This window comes from Acinonyx jubatus, chromosome X (assembly GCF_027475565.1).
Source record: "Acinonyx jubatus isolate Ajub_Pintada_27869175 chromosome X, VMU_Ajub_asm_v1.0, whole genome shotgun sequence".
NCBI lineage: Eukaryota > Metazoa > Chordata > Mammalia > Carnivora > Felidae > Acinonyx > Acinonyx jubatus.
Window position 1 is genome coordinate 100,414,578 of NC_069389.1, and position 13,282 is coordinate 100,427,859.

At 35.3% G+C, this 13,282-nt stretch overlaps 1 pseudogene; it reads right to left on the reverse strand.

Moving 5' to 3' along the window:
- Positions 1-3,278: 3,278 nt before the first annotated feature.
- LOC106988016 (28S ribosomal protein S25, mitochondrial-like) lies at positions 3,279-4,270 on the reverse strand (annotated as a pseudogene).
- Between the last annotated feature and the right edge of the window lie 9,012 nt (positions 4,271-13,282).

Consider the following 13,282-nt stretch of genomic DNA (forward strand, 5'->3'; position numbering starts at 1 on the left):
AAGAAACTGAGAAGAAATTGGTTAAGTAACTTGCCCAAGGCACACAGGAGACAGAATTCAGTTTATTTCAGCTTGACTTAAACCTCCTGCTGTTTCCACTGTTACATGCTACCTTCTCAAAATCTCATTTTAAGTAGCTACTAATCCATACTGCTGAATAATGAAGAAAGTATGTCTTAACAAACTGGCTTTTTAAAAAAGAAACATTTTTAAAAGCATGGTATAGGATAATTAGAAGTAAATTCCACTATTCAATCTTATTTTTCTTAGGTCAAACAAAACTCTAGCAATTTGATCCCAATAATGTGCAAACACAAATACAAGTGAAAGCCATTGTTTGTCATTTAAACTCCCCAAGTGGCCTGAGACAATGCCAGTTTACCTTCCCCTCACTAGTGGATGCATTTAGAACCCTGTCACAAAACCTATCAGAAATTCTGAGTTTATTTATTTATTTATTTATTTATTTATTTATTTATTTATTTTTTAACGCTGAGTTTATTTTTAACGTGCATTTATTTGAGAACAGAATCTTTAAAATAAAATATCAGGGTGATGGGAAGATGAGAAAAGTTATTTTCTATCACAGACACAGATATAGCTATTAAGTCTATTTTCACTTGCCACTAAAAACCAGAACTAAAGTGGCTGTAGATACCTACCTCTCAAACAATAAAAATGGATTATGCTAATGATTCCATTTATGGAAACACGACTAAAACATTAGCCATTCTCACCCAAACTCCTGTTTTTTTCTCACATTTTAATCTTGATATTTTATTTTAAATGTTTACTTATTCATAGAAAGAGCACATACATGCAAGCTGGGGAGGGGCAGAGAGACAGGAAAGAGAGAGAGAGAGAAAGAGAGAGAAAGAGAGAGAGAGTGCCATGCAGATTCTGCGCTGTCAGCAAGAGCCAGATGCTTAACTGGCTGAGCCACCCCATCACCCTGATCTTTTATTTTAAAGATTCTGTTAAAATCTACTTGCTCTATCAGTTTTGCAATGCCTTTGATTAAAAAAAAATAAAATAAAATTCTGACCCAAGACATAAGAATTAGGTTCTTCAGTATTGTGAAAAGTTTACCAACATGTTATTAGGATCTTACTAGCTTATTCAGTGATTCGTGAATCAGGCAGCATCCAATATACAAAACAGAAAGGAGTTCCAAAGAGATAGATAAGTGCAGGTGTTTTATAGACAGAGGTACAGAGGATTAAGGAAGCTCTACTGAGCAAATCTGATTTGATTGACTAATAAAGTTTCCCTTCTTTGGTACACAAAGAATCTTGACACATGTTTGTGTAATTTAAGTTGAGCAGACAGATTCTGATTGGTCAATTCTAAGTTACATTTCTGGGAAAGTAGAGCACTCAGGAGAAAAGGAAACTTTGTTAAGTTTTGGCAGACAGAGGGAGCTTTGCATGAGTGTCTCCCTTTTGGGCCTAGCATAATTATTTAACACTTAACAAAATAGGAGTAGCTTTTACATAGATAATTCTATACAGTGCATTTGCTGTGAAGAGTTTTCATTTTGTTTATCTGGGCAGAATTACTTACAGACAGCAATGTCCCAAATGGGCCAAATTTTAGATATCAGAATAAGTTTGATAGCCTTCTTGTTAATGGTATTTGTTTGAAATGGGTATCGTCCCAGTTGTAGAACTTAAGATATAAAAAATTCTTCCAAATGTGCTTTCAATTACTTCATGTAGGAGTTCTTTTCATATAGAGAAAATGTGATAATTTATTAGTTCTTCATTAAGTAGATGTTAATTGTGTACCTACTATGTGCATGGTATGCAATTAATCAGATAGATGACCTTGCCCCTCAAGGATTTTAGAATATTGTAGGCAACATAAGATCTGCTTTTGCCCATATCAATTACCTTCTAGCAACGCCAAATATACATGTGATGTTGTGATGTTAATTCTACTAATGCTTTACTAACGCAAATGCTTTACATGTTATAAATTTGGTGCAGTGGAAAAGTCACTTAGCATATGAATGAACCTAATCAGATGCTCACCACCTTGACTTTGTTTTTAACTTAACATTGGACACTCTATACTTTTCACAAAGTATTGTCTTTGTGAATAAAATGTCTCCAAGGGAGTCACTCAGCATACATTAGGTTCAGCTGAATCTCAAAGACAGGGAGTAGGAAAACTTTATAGCAAAAGAATGGGAATGCTTCAGGTATGCTGTGATTTGAGGCTGTTGGTATACAGAAGCTGAATATGGGCTTACCAGAAGCAGAGCACACTATGTGGTTGGTTTGGGGAACACATTTGGCTTTCTTTGGTTGGTCCTTAATTGAAATTGGAGGCAAAATTAAGCTGGCAGTCATTGACCAAGTCTTGACCTATTGACCAAGTCTTGACCTTTCTGGGTGGAGGCTACAGAGGCTGTAGGTCAGGATTCTATTTTCATATATGGTCTAGTCATGGTTTGTGTATTCATTCAGTCTCTCATTGTCAAACATTATTATCACTCATGTTCAGCACTTTTGTGAGTACCTACTATATTCCAGGCAGTGCTTTAGGTACCAGCAAGAGACAATGACCAACACAGGAAAAAACAAAAATCCCTGGCCTCACAGGAAAAAACAAAAATCCCTGCCCTTGGAAAGATTATATCTTTTTTAATTTTTTAATTTAAATTCAAGTTAGTTAACATACAGTGTAGTATTGGTTTCAGGATAGAACCCAGTGATACATAAATTTCATATATGAATGCTCATCCCAACAACTTCCCTCCTTAAAGCCCATCACCCATTTAGCCCATCCCTCCACCCACTTCCCCCCAGCAACCCTCATTTTGTTCTCTGTATTTAAGAGTCCTTTATTGTTTCCCTCCCTCTCTGTTTTTATCTTACTTTTCCTACTAGTTTTAAATAGAACAGACAAACAAGGTTATACTGAGAAAGGTGACACTGAAAAATAGAGTTGAGAAAAAAAGAATACCTGGAAAAAAGCATTCCAGGAAGAAGGAACAGTGAGTTTACAGATTCTGAGGCTATGATATGCTAATGTATTTTATTATAACATGAAGGCCATGTGGCCTGAATAAATAAGGGGGAATAGTAGAAGGAGATGTGATCAGGGAGGGAAATTAATATATATATATAACAGAAATAGAAATAAAATTTAAATTTTATAAATAAAATATATAGTTATATATAACTATGTAGAGTTAAAAACAAATATAAATAAAATATAAAAATTTATATAATTACAATCTATTATATACAAACACTAATTCTAAATACATTTGGTGAGAATAATTAGGCTGTTTTCATGCCTCAAGCATCCAATTTACCTCTATTTGTTTAGGTTAAAGAAAGAAAATTCTGATTCACTCACATAAGTAGATTAAATAACAGACTTTTTAAAAATAACATGTCTTACAACCTTAGTATTGGTTTCAACTGATTTGATTTTTGTCTCCTAAGTATTTAAGTTAGATAAGAAAGAAATAAAAATTTTAATAAATACTGAAACCAATATGATGTAATACTTATTTTCTTTTTTTCCTTTCTTTCTTTCTTTCCTTTTTTTTTTTTTTTTATTTGAGATCAGGAGGCATTTTATTGACCTGATGGATAGGATATTCATCTACTTGCTCCACTGCAGATACTCCACCTACCCTTCCATGTCCTTTCACACAAGTGAATGAAGGGGGCCCTCTTATGGCAAAGACATTTTCAGTGTTCCTCCAAGGACAGAACCAAGGACTTCCCTGAGTGTATTCTGAGACCTGGGCTCTGGCTTTCAGTGTTGTTTTGTATTTCTCTGTCATCTCCTTATGTAGGGGCACCAGGTCCAGGAAGGGGACCTGCCCTTCCACCTCACAGATGTAGGCCCCCAGGCAGTACTTTCAGGGGCCAAAGTGAGTCGGGTGAGAAAGCTGCTTTTTCTGTTCCTCTTTATCAAGGGTTTCTTTGTTCTTCCCCAATATTTTTTGATATGCTCCATGATATCCTTATTACCCTTGGTCTTCACATCCGCGAGGACCTGCTACCCGGAATCCAGATAGAACTGCAGGAAGGGGGACAGTCTCGTTCTTAAACACCATGATCTGCACTCAAGGGTTTTTGTACTGGATTTGAGATATGTTGAAAAACACAAATTTCCTGGCCTCCTCGCCCAGCTCCCCATGTGTCTTGTAGTTCACAGTCATGACCTTCACTGACTTTGAACACTATGCTACCTGGCTCAGGTACTGCAGGGTGCAGTGGATCAGGAAGCAGCCCTTCCTGGGCATGGCGCTGGAGGTGTCGAGCCGCGGATCTAGCAGCAAGGAGAGACCCAGAACTGCAGACGCAGCCGACCCAGCGGACCTCACACCGCTTTGCTTCGCCGCTGGTTTCCACTTCCTGCACAGATGCAGAGGAGATGCCTCCGGTGGCAGGCAGCCACTACTAGTGAATTAAACATGTGCTGAGCAGATGTTTCTGTGCTTTGCTGAGCATTTAATTGAGTGTGGCTTAGATACTCTATAGTCATAGATTGGCTTATATAATTTACTTTCATAATTGTAGATCAGACATTTTTTAAAGACCAGTTCAGCTCTGTAAACTTCTTAATCAATGGCACACTTACAAAATTTTCATGTATCTTCTAGAAATGTCAGGAACTCTTTTATTCGCAGTTCTGCGTAAAAAAATGTGGCAATTTGACAACCCAAGTAAATGGGAGAGGGGTCTCAACAAGAAGTCAACATTTGGTATATTACATATTGGACTGTGCGTTTTCCATTTATTGGTAAATTCATTAAGGCAAATAAAGACCACATTTAGGTCAACCATTTCTGGAATCTCTAAGCACTGTCAATCACAGTGAATTACTACTGAATTAGCATAGGTACTCATAGAAACTTTTATGGCTTTGATTTGGAATATATAAACCAGTGAATAATTTAAGCTTAAATATCAACTTTTACCTGAATATAACACATAGAATAATAGAAAATATCAACTTTCACCTGAATACAACACATATAGTAATAGAAAATGGGGTTTACATTCAATTATCATTTTGATGGTCCTCTACCTCCTAGGTCTAATTTTATAATCCGGGAAGAAAGTGACTCTCTTTATTAGGATACTGACATGTATTTCTACTGATATGTATATAGTAGACAATAAAATGACAGAATCTGTCAATCAAAGCTTGCAATGTGTTAATTTTGTTTCTTTCTGTTTCCTGCATCAATGTGATTTTATGTCATTGAAGATGTGTTTTAAAGTGTTTTTAACGTATTTGCTACAGTACACTTTAATCAGTGATGAGCCATAGTCTTCCATTTTTTTTTTCTAAATTATTTTGTTTGGTGTGTGTGTGTGTGTGTGTGTGTAAGAACACAACCCACCAGTCTTGCTTTTTTATGGATGTAGAAGGTGCACTAAACCATCATATTTAAATATGTTTTGCTAATTGGCCATCCCTTTCATTTATATAATAGTAAAGGAAGAACAATAAACAAGTCATTTTACTAACACAAGCATTTAATTTTCAATCAAGACACTAAAGTATGGTTTTAAAATTACCCTTGAAATACAATCTCATTGCTTATTGAATAAACTATTATTAAAAGGAGATAGGCACTAATTAACTAAATAATGCTAGAAAGAAGCTGAATCCGGGCAATGGCAGTCAAAAAGAATTAACATGAAGCCAAAATGAAGAGATTTCAGATCCATTCAGACTTGTGTTTCATAGGCTTTGGAACTTTGGAAAATCAGTCATATCCTATTCAATAGATTGATTGATTCTTGTAGACAATAATTAAAAAGGAATATTATGTAGCAGTTGTGTTAACACAATCATGTGATATTTACTGTCATTGAAATAGGTGGACTTTGTACTATATACTCCCTAGAATCTGATTCATCTTTGAACACTATGACCACAAGACTAGAAATTGCTACCAGTTAGGAGTTTGAATGGAAACTATTTTTTTCCAGAGATATGACATCCACTCTTACCAACTGTACTTTTTCTCTGAGACCCATAACTATGCTTAAGAAGAAGTGAGATAAGTCAGAGAAAGACAACATTGTTTGAACTTACTTACATGTGGAATCTAAAAAGGGTGTATTAAAAAAAAAAGAGTAAAATGGTAGTTACCGGAGGCCAAGGGTGGGTGGGGGAATAGGAGAGATGTTTAAGAGTATAGACTTGCAACTAGTAAATAAGTCCTAGAGATCTAATGCATAGCATAGTGATTATAGACAACAATACTGTATTATGAATATCAAACTTAATAAGATACTTAGATTATAATTATTATGGTCACAAAAAAGAAATGATAATTATGTGACATGATAGAGGTGTTAGCTAATGACAATAGTGGCAATCATATTGCAATATATAAATGTATCAAATGAACATGTAGTACACCTTAAGCTTATACAATATTATGTATCAAATCTAATTCAATTTTTAAAAGTGGATAAGCATACGTACATACTTAGCAAATTTCAAAGAAATAGAATGCCTATGCATAGACATGGGCCTTCTGACATAAAAGTGTTATCAATGAGATTTTATGAGGAAATCATCTAATTTTAAAAATGTCTCTCTACAGTCACACATATGCATTAAACACCAATCCAAACATTTTTTAATAATAATTGAGTTGCCACCTTCTCTTTATATACTCAAGAATTTGGCCAACTTGATCTGGCCTTCTCCTATTAGATTTTACAATATCACTTGGCCTCTTTTTATATATAGAAAATATTTTCAGGGACATGGCCTACATATAGAAAGAAACCAAGTGACAAGTGCAAACAGATATATATATATATATATATATATATATATATATATATATATATATATATTCTACTGTCAAGACAGAAAGCAACACAAAAACATCAGTTTTCCTATGACTATCACCTAACATAGGAAGTTCCAATTCTACTTGCATCAGCAATTATGTTACAACTATTTAATGGTCACCAATATTTTAGTGATTGGTTTTAATCAAGCCAAATGTTTTTTGAGGCCATACATGAAGGGCAATATAGTTTAGTGGTTTTAGAACATGGGGTCTAAAGTCATTTAGCTTTAATTTATAGCTCGACTCTGCCACTTACAGACCATGTGACCCTGGGCAAGTTAAATAACTTTTCTATGTCCCACATTCCTTGTCTATGATAAGGTACTGATAATAGAATTCTTGTGAGAATTAAAGGAGTTAACATATGTGCAATGTTTAACACATAGCCTGATATATACTAAACACTACATATAAGTTTTAAATGTTAACATTGTTTTGCACATATTTTGAATATAGAACTTTCATAGTAATTGGTTCATTTTTAAAGTAAGACCTGTATCAAAGGTATTTTCAACATAGATCTTGAAAAGTCTGCAAAGATCACAAGTGGAGGCTCCTTCCTGCATTCAGGTAAGCGAAGATTTATTTCTGTTGATGTTTTGCTTAAAGTTCTTCAGTGGTATGGCCTTATGACCTGAGGAGGTAGAACCTGGGTTTCTCACTTCTCAATAAAGGGACTCCTTCTTACACACTACATGGAAAGTGGGTGTAATCTGGGTTGGCACTAAACTCCCATCTGGGAAACAATCCTGGAAATAGAAGGTATAGCCAGAGCAATAAAAATGACATATCTGTTGTTTTACTTTCATAGTCATTAGAGGTGAAAATTCAAGCATAAAAGTAAATTTTCTGCCACTACAACAGTTTCAGATTCTATTTTTTGTCATAAAACTAATTAGGAATGGCAAAGAGCTGAGCCAGGATTTTTAGAGGAGAGTGAAAAAGATAAAGCTTGGTTCGTTTTGTTACCTATAAATTTGGGAACATTCTCCATTCGATTTATTGTCAAGCAACTGACAAATATATATTTCTTCTGAAGTTTTTAGGTTTTTCTCTTCCTATTTTTCCAGTTTTATTGAGAAATGATTGACATATGTCACTGTATAAGTTTAAGGAATATAGCATGATGATTTGATTTACATATGTTGTGAATGATTACCACAATAGACTCAGCTAACCTCCATCTTCTCATATAGATACAATAAAAAGAAAAGAAACAAAAAAGAAAAAAGATAAAATGTATCCTTATGAGGAGAACTCATAGGAATTACTCCCTTAATTTTCTTATATATCATACAGCAGTGTTAGCTATAGTCATCATATTGTACATTCTATCCCTAGGGCTTATCTTGTAACTGCAAGTTTATATCTTTTGACCACCTTCCTCCAATATCCACCCCTCACATTCCATCTCTAGTGACTACAAGCCTGATCTCTTTTTTTATGATTTTCATTTTTTTATATTCCACACATGAGATCATACAATATTTATTATCTTTCTCTGTCTGAATTATTTCACTTAACATAATGCCTTGGAAGTCTATCCATGTTGTTACAAATGATAGGATGTTTTAGTTTTTTAAGGCTGAATAATATTCCATTGTATATATATGCCATGACTTCTTTATCCTTTCATCCACTGATAGACACTTAGATTGTTTCAATGTCTTTGCTATTGTAAATAACGCTGCTGTGAATGTAGGGGTACAGCAATCTTTTCAAGTTAGTGTTTTCATTTCCTTAGGATGCCCAAAAGTGGAATTGCTGAATCATACGGTAGTTCTGTTTTTTATTTTTTCAGGATCTACTATACTATTTTCCATTTTACAATCTCACAAACAGTGCACAAGGATTCCTTTTTCTCCACATCTACGCTAGCATTTGTTATCTCTTGTCTTGATGATGACTATTCTAAAATGTGAGGTGATATTTTATTATGGTTTTTTTTTTGTGTTTCCCTAATGACTAGTACACATACCTGTTGCCTTTTCACATCTCTTGTTTGAATAAATGTCTATTTAGGTCCTTTGCCTATTTTTTGATTGAGTTATTTGTTTTTCTTTCTTTTTTCTTTCTGTTATTTCTTCTTTTTTCTGCTAATGTATGAGTTTTTTTCTGAATTGTATGAGTTCTTTATATTCTCTGGACATTAACCATTTATCACATATATCACTTGAAAACATTTTTTCCCATTCCATAGGTTGTCTTTTCACTTTGTTGATATGTTTCTTTTGCTGTGCAGAAGCTTTTTAGTTTGATGTGGCCCCACTTGTTTATTTTTTATTTTGTTGCTTGTGCTTTAGGTGTCATATCCAAAAAAGAATTACCAAAACCTGTGTCAAAAAACTTTTTTTCCTATGTTTTCTTCTAGGAGTTTCATGGTTTCAGGTACTACATTTAAGTCTTTAATCCATTTTCAGTTAATTTTTGTGAGCAGTATAATATGTGGGCCGAGCTTCATTCTTTTACATATGAATATCCAGTTATCCCAGCACGATTTATTGAAAAGATTTTTTCTTCATAGAGTATTATTGGCTCTGTTGCCAAATGTTAGTTGGTTTACATGCTTGGGTTTATTTCTCTGGGTTCTCAATTCTGTTTGATTGGTCTGTCTGTTTTTATGCCAGTGCCATACTATTTTGATGACTATAGGTTTACAGTATAGCTTGAAATCAGGAACCGTGGTGCCTCCTACTTCATTCTTTATGAGGATTTATTTGGGTATTTGGACACTTTTGTGGTTCCATATAAATTTTAAGAGTTTTTTAGGGGCTCCTGGGTGGCTCAGTCAGTTAAGCGTCTGACTTCAGCCTAGGTCCTGATCTTGTGATTCGTGGGTTCAGGCCCTGCGTTGGGCTCTGTGCTGACAGCTCAGAGCCTGGAGCCTGCTTCATATCGTCTCTCCCTCTCTTTCTGTCCCTCCCTTGCTAGTGCTCTGTCTCTCAAAAATAAATAAATGTTAAAAATTTTTAATTTTAAGAGTTTTTTCTACATCTGTAAAATATGCCATTGGAATTTTGATAGGGATTAAGTTGAATCTTTGAATGGCTTTTGGTAGTATTGACATTTTGACAATATTAATTCTTCCAATCCAAGAAGTCAGGATACCTCTCCATTTGTGTATTTTTTATTTCTTTCATCAGTGTCTTGTGGCTTTCAAAGTAGAAATCTTTCATCTGCTTAGTTAAATGTATTCCTGAGCATTTTATTGTTTTTGATGCTATTGTAAAAGGTGTCAATTTATCTCTTTTTTAAAAAATTCATTGTAAGTGTATAGAAACACTTCTAATTTTTGTATGTTAATTTTATATCCAGAAACTTTAATCAATTCATTTGTTAGATCCAATAGGTTTTTCTACATAAAAAATCATATCATCTGCAAATAGAGAACTCCTATTACTATGTTGAATAAGGTGGTGATAATGAGCACCCGTATCTTATTCCTGATCTTAGAGGAAAAGCTTTCAACCCTTCATCATTGAGTATGATGTTAGGTATTGGCTTGTCATATATAGCCTTTATTATGTTGAAATAGTTTCCTTTTATGCCTAATTTGATAAGAGGTTTTATCATGAATATCTTTTGAATTTTGTCAAATGCTTTTTCTACATCTGTTGACAAATATTTTAAACACTATATCTAAACCAAAGTGGTAAGCTCTACTGAAATAAACATCTTCCTCTTTAATATAGTTTCCTAATTCCCTAGTGCTTTCTAAAACCATTTTTTTTCCATTAGCAGATGTGCAGTAGTGCTTAAGTGACATTAAGTTAGAAAAATATGTAACTAAGACCATGCCATAAAGCCTCTATAAAACACCAAGTTCTGGGGCACCTGGGTGGCTCAGTCAGTTCCAGGTGTGACCGGCTCAGGTCATGATCTCACAGTTTGTGAGTTTGAGTCCCGCATTGGGCTCTGAGCTGACAGCTCAGAGACTGGATCCTGCTTCGGGTTCTGTGTCTCCCTCTCTCTTTGCCCTTCCCCTGCCTGTGCTCTCTCTTCTCTCTCAAAAAAACCCCCACAAAGTTCAACATTGCAGAGGATAACCTTTACTCTTATGAAAATGGTACTTCAAGGAGGCTTTCTGAAATATACATCCTTTGAGATATATTTCACCAGATACTTTAATTGACTCTTTTACACTTAAAAGTCTGTTTTGAAGCAAAGGACCTCTCTTTGATAGACATCTATTATTCCCATTTTTACTTTTGGTTTGACTATGCTACTCAGGGCAAATCCTAGAAAACATAACACAATAGGTAATTGTTCATCTTTATACTTTCACTCTCCTTCCTGAGTTGTATTGACTTTTTTTTTGCACTCCTTCACTAAAGTATAATGATCCTGACATGGAAAAAAAGGATAAAATATACCTAAATCAACTAAGCCTTACCAAATTATGTGTCATCTTACCTCAGAACATGTGCTATATGTAAATGTGGCATATGCTGGTGGTAATACTGAACTGAAGATCCAAGATTTTCAAGTGATGGCGTTTAGGGTATTATGATATAAATCTGATTAAATATGCCATTATTGTTAGATTAAGAAGTTTCCACAGCCATAATGAACTAGGATTTCAGGCATCTTTTGTAGAAAACCTTATATACTATCCTTATATAATATCCTGGCCATCATATTGTTTTATAAATAATAGTTGTTCTGTAGTGATTTATTATACATAAATCAAATGGAATTATAATGTAGAAAAATGTGAAATAGATAGAATTTGTATCTGGAGGGTCATCTCTAGTGGAGAACTATAGGACTCGAATATTGGACTTAATCATTTCCATTTTACTGAAATTGTAATTAAGACAAAGAATGTAGATAAGCTTATAAAATTTGTGGATGACATAGCTTGACAGAATACTAATATACAACTAAGATTCAATAGAAAAATCTGACAGGCTAAAATGATAAATCAAAACTATAGTGATGGATTCTACTAGGTTGTAAAAATTAACTGCAAAAGTATAGGAGAATGATGAAATTCTTTAGGAGCTGCTTATGTAAAATATATGTTTATATTGACTCAGAGTGAATGCAGGAAGCATGTATTGTTGCTTTGAAAATAGTAAGGGGCACCTGGGTGGCTCAGTCAGTTCAGCATCTGACTCTTGATTTTTGCATAGGTCATGATCTCATGGTTCATGAGTTCGAGCCCCACATTGGGCTCTAAGCAGAGCCTGCTTGGAATTCTCTCTCTTTCTCTCTCTCTCGCTCTCTCCCTCTTTCCCTCTAACTCTCTCTCTCTCTCTCAAAATAAATAGGTAAACATAAAACAGAAAATAGTGAAGTATTAGTCTGCATTCACATAGTGGAAGGTCCACAATAAAAATAGTTCATCTTCTTGCACTGGTCAGACGACACAGTTAATGTTGGGGAGAAATGCCTTTTAAATTTTTTTACACTTTAATTCCAGTATAGCTAACATACAGTGTTATATTGCTTTCACATATAAAATATAGTGATTCAACAATTCCATACATCACCCAGCACTCATCATGACAATGTCTTTTAAAAGTGACATGGTTGGGAAGGAATTAAGATGGCAGAGAAGTAGTACTCTGGACTTTCCTCATCCCTCAATCACAGCTGTATTGAGGTCAAATTACTTGGAACACCCAGGAAATCTATCTGTGGAGCGGTAGAAGGATCTCCACAGTTGGAGGAAGACAACTTGGCAAGTGCAAAGTGTGAGACCACAGAGGGGAGGGAACCTTTTCTGTGGAGACACCAAAGGGAGAGAAAAAGAGATGTGTTAAGATAGTGTGGCATCAAGTAAGCACAAGAGGAAAACTTATCTGGACCATGTACTGGGGATTAAGACTTACTGAGTGTCCCATTTCTTTTTTGCAAGCAGCATTTGGAGCTCAAACTCTGAGGTTTTGGAAGTGAGCAAATTTCTCCAGGGAAGAGCTGTGCATGTGCTCCTGGGAAGGAGGGAGCTGGCTCCAGAGTGCATAGCATGGTGTAGAGATCTTTGAGGTGCACTGGAAGAGAATAGTCCCCTTCCTGGAGTGCTTTTGGAAGAGGGTTTATTGCCTCCCCAAGGACAAAAGACCCTGCAGATGCCAGCCAAAGGCCTTTCGTCAGCAGGGTGGATAGGCTGTACTCCAGAGGAAGGGAGAAGTCCATGTTATGCTGGGTCCTTTAAGACTTTGGGTTTGGAATACCAACTGTGTACCAAAGAAAAAAAAATGCTCAAGAGTTGTGGTGCAGGGAAAGCTGACTGCCCTCCCTATTCTGTGAGAGCTGCCTAAACAGGGGGGTGTTGAGATCTCCAGTTTGGGGAAGAGAGATTGGGGAGGTGGCATCTTCCCACCAAACACCAACATGGTGGGATCCCAGAGAGCAATACAGCAACCTCCAGTGGAGGAAGGACCCGTTTACACCAAACCCTGCCCCTCTGTGCCTGACAACTGC